Raw genomic sequence first — 10,846 nt, forward strand, 5'->3', positions numbered from 1 at the left:
AGTTTAGTGGTCCAGCCAGTCGACATAAAAACTTATTCTTGTGAGTCATGGCAGCACACACCTGGAATTCTAGCACTCAGGAGGTAGACCTAGGAGAATCAGGAGTTCAAGGCTAGCCTGTGCTGCTGGAGGCCTTGGTTTCTGTTTGCTTCCCTTTTGGCCTTCTTCCTTTTTTCAGACAAGTGACACTATGTGGCCCTGGCTGGCCTCAAATGAGGTGGGGGATCTGCTGACTCCACTAACTTAATCAGTCCAGGACTTATGCATATTCAAAACCTTATACACATTCAAATTCTCAAAAATGATTCACAGAGATCTGCCTGCTTTTACCTCCTGAGCCTGGGATCAAGTGCACCACACAAGATCCTGTTTGGTTTTGTTTATTAAAAAAAAAAAAAAAGAAAAGAAAGAAAAAAGAAAGAAAGAAAAGAAAAAAAATCCCAAACTTTGTCCGGCAGCACAGTCTTTTTTTTTTTTTTTTTTTTTGGCAAAAATATTGGACATCCCTGGGTCCCATCAGCAGGTAAATGGACAGACAAGATGTGGCCTAGTCACACAATGGACCTTATTCCACGGGAGAGAACAAAGCGTTGACACCTGCTTGCTGGTGAGCAGGCCTTGTGTGGGCAGAGACCCAGCACATAGAATCCTACATTCTCTCTGAGCCTTCCCTTCTCCATCTTGGTTTTGGCATTTTTATCCATCTCTAGTGTCCTGTTCCATTCCTATGACTTAGCAGAGAGTCAATCACACCGTGAGTGTTCAGTAAATGTTTGTTAATGTGAAGAACTTGTCGTCTCTTGCTGTGGGTCAGTTTATTGCCTAAGCATGGCCATGGCCTTCCTGTGCCTCAGTGCTTGGTGGTATCTCTGACTGTCCATTCCGAGGAAGAGGAGGAGCAGAGGGTCTGGGAGCACAAGGCATGGGCTGTACTGGGCCAAGGTCCTTTGCAGAGGGCCTTTTAGGAGGGAGAGGGTGACATTTGGACTGCTGTGTCCAGGAACAGGATAAAGCTGGGGCAAAGTAAGAAGGATGATCCAACTCCTAACCCCAGGAAGGAAAAGAGCTAGGGGCGTTTAGGAAACACTCGCTCCTCCTAAACTTCACAGTATTGTGGGCACCTACCAGAGAAGATTGTCGGACATGGGTTTCAACCAATAGAAGCTCTTTATTAACTTACCAGTGACTCTGAGTGTTTGGGATCCCAGCATAGCACCGAGTCTTTCTCAGGATGAGCACAAAAACCATATCCCGGGTCGACATACTTCAGCAAACAAGAACAGTTAGCCAGAAGCAGAACTATGGCCTCTGATGTTTAGGTCTCTGTGTTTTAGTTTGGCAGGTATGCTGTCTATGCACTGAGTTTTACAGGCATCGTGGAGTCAGTCGTGCTGAGGATCGGGCCCTGTTACAACAGTCATTTCTCACACTCCTACATCTAACCCGTAACTGGCTGTGCCAGTTTATCCGCCTGTCGTCACCTCCGTCTTCTTCGTCAGCTCGGACTTTCGCGGTAGCCTCCACACCCGCTCGTGATTTGCCCCCAGCCCCAGGGTCTCCTCACGACAGCAGTGTCTGTGAATCTGTCTGCACATCACAGTTCCTCTCCGCTCCCAGTCCACCCATGGCTCACATCTCACAAAACCCTCTTCATCTTTCCATGCCCCACGCCTGGTCTTCTCCATGGCCGAGGAGCAGTTCAGTCAGTTCCCGCTGGGACTACACGGGCCTCTGCTGGCACCTGAGAAGGTCACCCACCCTGTGTTCTCCTGCCTTCTGCCCCTCTCCTCACTGGGGTCAGCTCACCTCTTCAGGTGGAGCTCTGGAGAACATGTCGTCTGTACTGTATCCAGTTCCTGGGTCTCCAAAATGGTTCAGCCACTCTGGGGCCGCACAGTCGCCTTATGAAATCTGAGGAACACTGAGTGCTGGGAGAGAAGAGGTGACCCCAGAATGCATCCCAGACCATCATTAACTCCCTCATTCATTCATTCATTCATTCACCCAATCATTCATCATGAATCCAATCATTCACTCATGATGACATCGAGTTTTGACTATGTCCCCCACCTCAGACACTCGATCCTTCTTTGGGCTGAGAGGACGCTTTCCTGCATCTTTTAAAGATGTTATACTTGATTCTGACACTGGTTACCCCGTTCTAACACTGCACCCAAACCTGCTCTTGTTTTCGTCTGCGGAACACCCACCCCATCCTGAGCGGCCACCCTCCATCCTCTTTTCACGCTGCACCTGTGAGGTCACGCTTGCCTCCTGGCTCGTCCCACTCAACGCAGCGATGGCTCTGGGCTGTGCGTTTTGCTGCAGGTGACAGCATTTCCTGTTTATTTCAGGCGGAAAGGTGCTCTGTTGTGCATGTCCTTCACAGTTCCCTGCTGGCCTTCACACACACCCTGGACACTTCTTAAGACCAAGCTGCAGTGAGCAGGGCTCCTCCCAGCGTGCTGAACTCACAGCCTGTGGCCCGAACTCAGGAGCTGAGGTCTCTTCACCTGGCTTTATCCAGCTAGAGAGGGGATATCTGTTTAGAACTGCCCCCAGGTCTAAGGACCAAGCTTGCACTTACTCCCCAGGTACTCTCTCAGTCATTCACTTCTGGTCTTTATTTTCTCAGTGGTGGGACTGGGTCCTGCCTGCACCACTTTTAAATGTTTATTTTGAGAGATCGTCTCACCAGGTTGCCCAGGCTGCCCTTAAAACCCTGATCCCCCTGCCACTGTCTCCCAGTTGGTGGGATTTTGGCAGTAATGCCACAGTGGTGAGCAAGCGTGAGCGTGAGGTGTCAGGAGCAAGTCTTGGCACTTCTTGGTACATGTGTTTGGCCCGGGAGATGGTGCTCTGGAGTTGTGGTTTAATAGATGAAAAGTGGCCAGGCAGTGGTGGTGCACGCCTTTGATCCCAGCACTCAGAGGAGGAAGCAGGAGGGTCAGGAACTGAAGGACTTTCTCAACTACGCAGCCGACGTGAGGCCAGCCGGGCTAGCCTGGACTCCAGGAGGTGTACGCAGCCGACGTGAGGCCAGCTGGGCTAGCCTGGACTCCAGGAGGTGTACGCAGCCGACGTGAGGCCAGCTGGGCTAGCCTGGACTCCGGGAGGTATATGCAGCTGACATGAGGCCAGCTGGGCTAGCCTGGACTCCGGGAGGTGTACACAGCCGGGCTAGCCTGGACTCCAGGAGGTGTGGAACTGAAGGACTTTCTCAACTACGCAGCCGACGTGAGGCCAGCCGGGCTAGCCTGGACTCCAGGAGGTGTACGCAGCCGACGTGAGGCCAGCTGGGCTAGCCTGGACTCCAGGAGGTGTACGCAGCCGACGTGAGGCCAGCTGGGCTAACCTGGACTCCGGGAGGTATACGCAGCCGACGTGAGGCCAGCCGGGCTAGCCTGGACTCCGGAGGTGTGGGAAAGAGAGGAGAGACGTTAGGGCTGTCTACATTTGAATCACAACTGTGCCATCAAGGCTGTGTGACTTTGAGTAACTCTGTTAGCCTCTCTGACACTCAGGCGATGTTTGCTTGTTTGATTTTTCCCCCAACCCCGCATCCCAGGATCGCTCAGATTTATACCATCTGCTAAGTGGAAGTGACAGCTGCCGGGCAGAGGTCACCGGAACTAAGCAGCCTGCAGCCATCACCAAGCTGATGTTCAGTAACAGACTGCCCCTGTTCTTGCTGCAGGTGTAGTAATAGGTGAAGACCTAGAAAACGCACCAGGACAGTGGCATACACCTGTATATACCTGTATATACACCTGTATATACCTGTATATAGACTGCTGGGGCAGGAAGATTTCCCTGCCTACAAAGTGAGCCCCTTCCTTCCTGCCTTCCTACCTTCCTGCCTTTCTTCTTTCCTTCTTTTTCTTTTCTTCTGAGACGTGGTTTCCCCTGTAGCCCTGAGTGTCCTGGAACTAATTCTATGGACCAGGCTAACCTTGAACTCTGCCTCCCAATCCTCTGCCTCTGATCCTCTGCCTCTGCTGGGATTAAAGGTGTGTGCCGCCACTGCCACCACCACCCGGCACACACACCATTTTTAAAACCTTCTCAGAGCTGTCCTGATGGTAGGGAGCTGGTAAGCATGTGATCCAGGAGTAGAGGACTTGGGTTCCACACCTAACACTACAAAACTTAATAAATATACATAACTTGCCAAATTACAAAAGGAGCCCCAGGAAACACAGCTGTCAAGACACAGGATGCATTTTCCCGGTGTTTGAACTTCTGTGCGCTAACGTCTAAGCATGGACGTGCTCTCCTGCAGACTGACATTTTGAAAAGGGAAGGAGGCTAAGCAAGACCTCAGATAGCCACAGCATCCAGGACAGACTGGGAATAGCAGAGGCTTGGGAGACTACAGTGAGAATCCAGAACGGAGTCCCTGGTGTTAGGGGCAGGCCTGGGGCCTGCACTCACTGTGCCTCCCACTGATGACACAGTCCTGGGTACTAAGTACCTGCCCCTCTGACCCTGAGCTCTTTCTGCTCTGGCTTCTGCGGTCTGGGTGGAGCTCCGTGGATACAGCTCTCCCCTGGGAGCCGGGGACCCAGTCAGTGTTGACTCACAGCCCCAGGGCTCAGGTAGGGCCTCGCTCCTGGCACCTCACTCTTCTCCTGGTTGCTTTCTCTCTTGGGGATTGTTGGGTTTCATCACAGCACGGAAGAGTAGTAAGACTGGTCCCCGGAGAACAAGGCATGACTTGGCTTCCTGTTGCCCACAATGACCTGAAACTCATTACACAGTAGAGCACGACACTGAACTCATTAATCCTCCCATCTCCGTCTTCTGAGAGCTGCGATTCCAGGCGTGTGCCAGCACTCGGCCCAATCAGGACCTTTTATTACCTTCCATTGAATCCTAATGATCACAGGGGCCTTGGGTTCCAGGTGCCAATATGTAAACTTCAGCTCCTGATAGGAAGGGCCAGGCAGAAAGGGCACGTAGAAGGGAAAACGCTGACGGTACAGTCTGCCTCAGGAACAGAAGGGCTTTTCAGGCAAGGGACAATGAGGAACAACCTCACTTACAGGTCAGGGAGAAAAACAGGCAATTGCAATTTTGGGGATCCCAGGAATCCTACCTATAGCATAGAGGGTACCTGGACCTCCAGTCAGGCTCCAGCCTGAGGCAGGAGAGTCAGTAATGAAGACTACTGGTAAGGATTGCTTTGTTTTGGTTGGTTTTCGGTTTTTTGAGAAAAGGTCTCCTGTGATCCAGGCTGGCCTCAAACTCACCATGCGGCCAAGGATGACTCTGAGCTGACTGATCATCCTGCCTCCATCCCCAGCATGCTGGGATCACAGATGGGACCACACTTTAGCCACTTCTGATTTTTTTAAACCACAGTCCCAGAACACATCTTACTGGTCACCAGATATCACAAACCAGTTCTGAAAATCTGTCCTTGAGCGTTGGTGGCACTTGAGAGGCAGAGGCAGGCAGATCTCTGTGAGTTCGAGGCCAGCCTGGTCTCCAAGACCTAGTTCCAGGACAGGCTCCAAAGCTACAGAGAAACCCAGTCTCAGAAAAAAAAATAATACCGAAAGTCTGTCCTTATAGCTCCTGCTTATGTTTGATCCCCCTTGTGGTGACATTGCCAAAACCTCAGCACTTGGGAAGGAGACATAGAAAGATGGGGAGTTCAAGGGCAGGCCAGGTAACCTAGTGACTCTGTCTCAAAATAAAAATAGCAAGTGTGGTACTGTAAGCCAGAAAGAGAGAGACAGAGAAAGAGAGGGAAAGGAAGGAGGAAAGAAGGAGGAACAATGGACTGGGTGTAGCTCACTTGCCTACCCATGTAACACCTGGGTGTCGTGATTATTTTATTTGTGTTTTAATAAATACAGTTTGCCTGAAGCCCAGAGTGCAGAGCTAAACCACCAGAGGCCAGGGAGTGGTGGCTCACACCTTTAATCCCAGGACTAAAGGCCACCCTGGGCTAAATGAGATTGATTCTGTCTAAAAAGAGAAACGGAGCTCACGCCTTGAATCCCAGCACTAGAGAAGAACGTAAGACAAGAGTTCAGTGCAGTCCCGGTGAAGTCTGAGGTTCAGCGGACCGCCCCTTGAGTCGGAGCGTTGGTAGAGGTGGGAACTCTTTAGTGGCTGGCCGCCTTGCTTCGCTGTTCTTCAGCTGAACCCTGTTATCTGTCTCCAGGTTTTTATTATACATGTTACACTGGGGTTTGACCCAGCACTGCAGAAACGAACCAGTGGGAACTGTGTAGCACTGGGTAAGGCCTCAGAGGCATAGTTCATGAAGTGTGAACTGTAATCCTGGAAGAAGTCACAATGTTTGTGTTTCATTCCCAATTCATTGCTCTCACTGGGGCCTAAAACAGCCTGACATGTGGAATATGTGTCAGGCCTAATTCTGTGAAGAAGGCTTCAGAGGCCTTCCAGACAACAAGTGGCTTTGTTGATCTCTCTCTCTCTCTTGCTTTGTAAACTGCAGTTTTGTATAAATATAAAGTTATGCACCTGCCTAGCTACACTCTTAATAAAGACTCTTAGTCAATAAGCATACATTTAAAAATGCCAACAATGGACAAATGTTTTCACAACATAATCTAAAGATTCCAACAAAATTAACAGTAGCTACAAAAGAATTCAGCTTTCTACAATAGTTTACATTTGGTTTACTCTATAGTATATTGCTTTGTCTTAGGAGATATCCTTAATGTGTGATTTACAATATTCCCATATAACAAGAAAAATGAATTAATACTATGTTCCATAGGCATTTATTATGCCAAGTATTTAAACAATTACTCCCACTATTACATAAGAATAATATTCTTATTAAAAGGCAATATTTCATTAACCCACTGACCACTAAGAGATTTTAGATTGTCCCAGAGTGAATTATGGCCACAAAAGAAACATAGCAGCAGTAGCCCCTGGGGGGATCAACCACACAGCTACAAATATCCATTTACATCAAACAGACCTTGAATAAATGACTTATTACAAGGTAAAAACAAAATTTAGAAATCAGTTAACACAACTGTCCTAATTTAGCCTTTACCTGCTTTTATAGACGTCTAAGATAAGGAATTTTATCATAAAGTACACATTAAAATTAATAACTTTCTAATTCATACATAAACTAACATGTTCACTCTTACACTAAATCAAAACTTACCTCTGAGAACAATGTACAGGAATACTCTGCAAACAGAGACAAGACAGACTGGGTGCCTCTTCCTACATCCTATGGATCAAACCGCAAAGATCCATCAGGTGGAGGACACAGACCCTTGGGACATGTTGCTGTCACAGGACTGCAACCACCACGCAACCACCAGCAGCAAACTCTGTCTCCAGCAACGCCACACTTTCTAACCCCATACGGTTTACGATGAGACCAGGTTTCCTTCTTTTAAATTATGCTTTTAAGGGAGAAAATTAACACAACACCCCACTGCAACACAGACTGAGCTCTGAAGATCAAGAATCTTGTCCGCCGTCCCCAGAGTCCGTAGCACACAGGCTCCATCTTCACTCACTCATGGCTTCTGGCCATCCATGTTTTGCCTTAGGAACAGCTTTCCAAGATATGAGGTAGCCATGCTGGTTAGTTCTTACTGCCCACTTTACACCAGATGTTACCATAAAGGCTGGTGCCTTGCAGCACCACACCCATGATTACCACAGTCAGCCTCTTCACTCTGAAGGAGAATCACCTGCAGGATTGGACAGGCGATGAGTCCTAACTAAAAGAGTCTTCACTCAGCTTCAGAAACAGTTTTTTCGGTTTTTTGTTTGTTTTGTTTTGGTTTGGTTTTTGGTTTTTTGGTTTTTCGAGACAGAGTTTCTTTGTACCTTTGGAGCCTGTCCTGAAACTAGATCTTGCAGACCAGGCTGGTCTCAAACTCACAGAGATCCACCTGCCTCTGCCTCCTGAGTGCTGGGATTAAAGGCGTGCACCACTACTGCCTGGTTAAGAAACAGTTTTATTGTCTTGCGGAGTTGACTTTCTGGGCTCAAATGCCCAAAGGCTCTTCCCATTCTCATCAACACGATTCCCCCAAGGAAGGCCAGCCATTAGTCTGCCAGTGACATTCTTCACTGCCCGAAAGTCACGACAGCGCAAGCTAATCGCCACCATACAGGCAATGAAGATAGACTACAACCGCACTGAAAGAACAGGTGGAGGAAGGATGCCTCTGGGTGTCTGGTTTTGGATTTTCTTGGTCTACTGGTTGTCTCCTCTTCTGCGTCAGGTGAGACGTCTTCAGTGTCATCATTACTGTCCTCTACATAGCATCCCCAGCCCTGCGCCTCCTGGGTCCCCGGTCCACCCGACCCTCAGAGAGCACAGAACTCTCTACAACGGACCGGAGCCCAGCACTTCTGCCCACCCAGCCTGCCCTTCCTCCAGCCCAGGCAGCCCACAGACACACGGACAAGACCCCCGCCTTGTTGATCTCTTGGCCAGGACTGAATACCGAGGATGTCCCACCTGTGTCTTTCTTTCTTTCTTCTTTGATCTTGAACTCACAGAGATCCGCCTGTTTCTGCCTCCCGAGTGCTGGGGTTAAAGGCATGAACCACCACCGCCCGGCCCGACCTGTGTGTTTGACCAACGAAACTGACCATCTTGTGATCAGGGCTGTGTTCCTGGGTATTTGTCCTTGTGCTGGTGCGGGTCTGGGTGTTGGCAAGGCTTGGTTACCTCTGCTGAGAGAAAGTCAGCACCAAAGACAGGAGAAAGGGGCATGCGTGGTCAGGATCGGGCTCCGACTCTGTCCTGTCCACTGGGAGGCGCAGTCTTACAGTCCCGCAAAGTCTCCTCTTACTTGAACCACCCTATTCTGCCTCACTCCCTTCCTGCGCAAAGACCTTTAGAGACAATGTTGTAACGTTTGTTTATGTGCCCAGCTGCATGGAGGTATGCGCATGCGTGTAAATTCCTGTTAGAGGCCCGAAAAGAGTGTCAGATCTCCTAGCTAGAGTTACAGGTGGATGTAAGAGACGGGATGTGGATGTTGGGACCCAAACTCCAGTCCTCTAAAAGGACAGCCATTTCTGCAACAGTTTTTAATGGAAATTCAATGTAGCTGGCTCCCTGCCCCCAAAGTCTCCCAGTCTCCACCTGTCTTTTTTCCCACCTGTTTTTTTGTTTGTTTGTTTTTGTTTTGTTTTTATTTTTTTAGATTTAATTATTGTGTAAATAGTATTCTGCATGCATGCATGCCTAAGGCCAGAAGAGGGCACCAGAGCTCATCACAGATGGTTGTAAGCCACCATGTGGTTGCTGGGAATTGAACACAGGACCTTTAGAAAAGCAGGCAGCGCTCTTAACCACTGAGCCGTCTCTCCAGCCCCTCCCACCTGCCTTATGTTTCTCTTTGATGCTGTACTTTTCAGTCACAAGGTTGCAGAATCACATACAAACTGCCTTTTCTGTCTCGAGTCTAGGTCTTGTTGTGTAGCCAGGCAGACCTTGATTTTAAGACCTCCTGGTCTCAGCCTCCTGGGTGCTGAAATTATAGACAAGTACCGTCCAAGCATCACTGATATGTCAATATATATTTTTTTAAATCCATGTGTCCCTCTTGGGGCACTCCTTGTTACCTAACCTCTCTGGCGCTGTGGATTATAGTCTGGTTATTCTTTATTTTACATCTAATATCCACTTACGAGTAAGTACATACCATGTTTACCTTTCTGGGTCTGGGTTACCTCACTCAGGATGATTTTTTTTCTAGTTCCATCTATTTGCCTGCAAATTTCATGATGTCATTGTTTTTTGTTGTTGTTTGTTTGTTTGTTTTTCAGCTGAGTAATACTCCATTGTGTAAATGTACCACATTTTCTTGATCCATTCTTCAGTTGAGAGACATCTAGGTTGTTTGCAGGTTTTGGCTATTAGGCATAATGTTGCTATGAACATAGTTGTCAGCTCCCTTATTTTTTTGTTTTTGAGACAGGGTTTCTTTGTGTTGCTTTGAAGTCAGTCCTGGAACTAGCTCTTGTAGACCAGGCTGGCCTCGAACTCACAGAGATCCGCCTGCCTCTGCCTCCTGAGTGCTGGGATTAAAGGCCTGTGCCACCAACACCCGGTGCTAATATTATTTTAAAACTAGAAGCTGGAGCGATAGCTCGGTAGTTGAGAGCATGCACTACTCTTGTTCAGGACCCAAGTTTGGTTCCTCGTACCAACGCTTCACATCTCACACTCCTCTGTCTCTCCAGCTCCAGGGGAACCGGCTCTCTTCTGGCCTCCGAAGGTACCTACCTGTACTCAACTGTACACACTCGTGCACGATTTAGAAAATAAAAATAAGGTTTTGGTTTTGTTTTTTGTTTTTTTTTTTTGAAGGTGCTCACTATGTTGCCCTGGCTGGCCTCATACTTCCAGAGATCCTCCTGCCTCTGCATTACAAGGTATGTGGCACCCAGCAAAAATCAAATCTTTAATTATTTTTCATTGGAGAAAATGCCGCCATTTATAATCAGCACACAGCTCTTTGTCCTCGGCCACAGTCACACCAGCCCCCAGTTTCCCTCAGTTCTCTAGGTCCCTCTGACCACAGGGCCTCCGCACTGGCTCTTCCCCATGCCTGGAACATGTCCCCAGTCGGCTACAGTCTGTATCCTGCCTCCAAAGGGTGCCTTTACCAACCTGAAACAGCCGGGCGCACAGTCCAGCCCAATCGGTTGCCCTGAGTCCTCTTCTGTCGTTTGACACGCCACATCAGTTTGGGTGACTGTCTGGTCCTGTCTTCCCTTTCTACCCTTGTATCAACAATGTGGAGCTGCTTCACAGAACAAATTTAAATGTTTTCCGCCCTTAGGCTTATTTTTATTCACGCGTGAGCAT

The 10,846-nt window shown here is 48.6% G+C and overlaps 1 pseudogene; it reads right to left on the bottom strand.

Moving 5' to 3' along the window:
- Positions 1–7,960: 7,960 nt before the first annotated feature.
- On the bottom strand, positions 7,961–10,846 carry LOC125406601 (Golgi apparatus membrane protein TVP23 homolog B-like; annotated as a pseudogene).

The sequence above is a fragment of the Myodes glareolus genome, chromosome 24, assembly GCF_982192425.1.
Source record: "Myodes glareolus chromosome 24, mMyoGla1.1, whole genome shotgun sequence".
NCBI lineage: Eukaryota > Metazoa > Chordata > Mammalia > Rodentia > Cricetidae > Myodes > Myodes glareolus.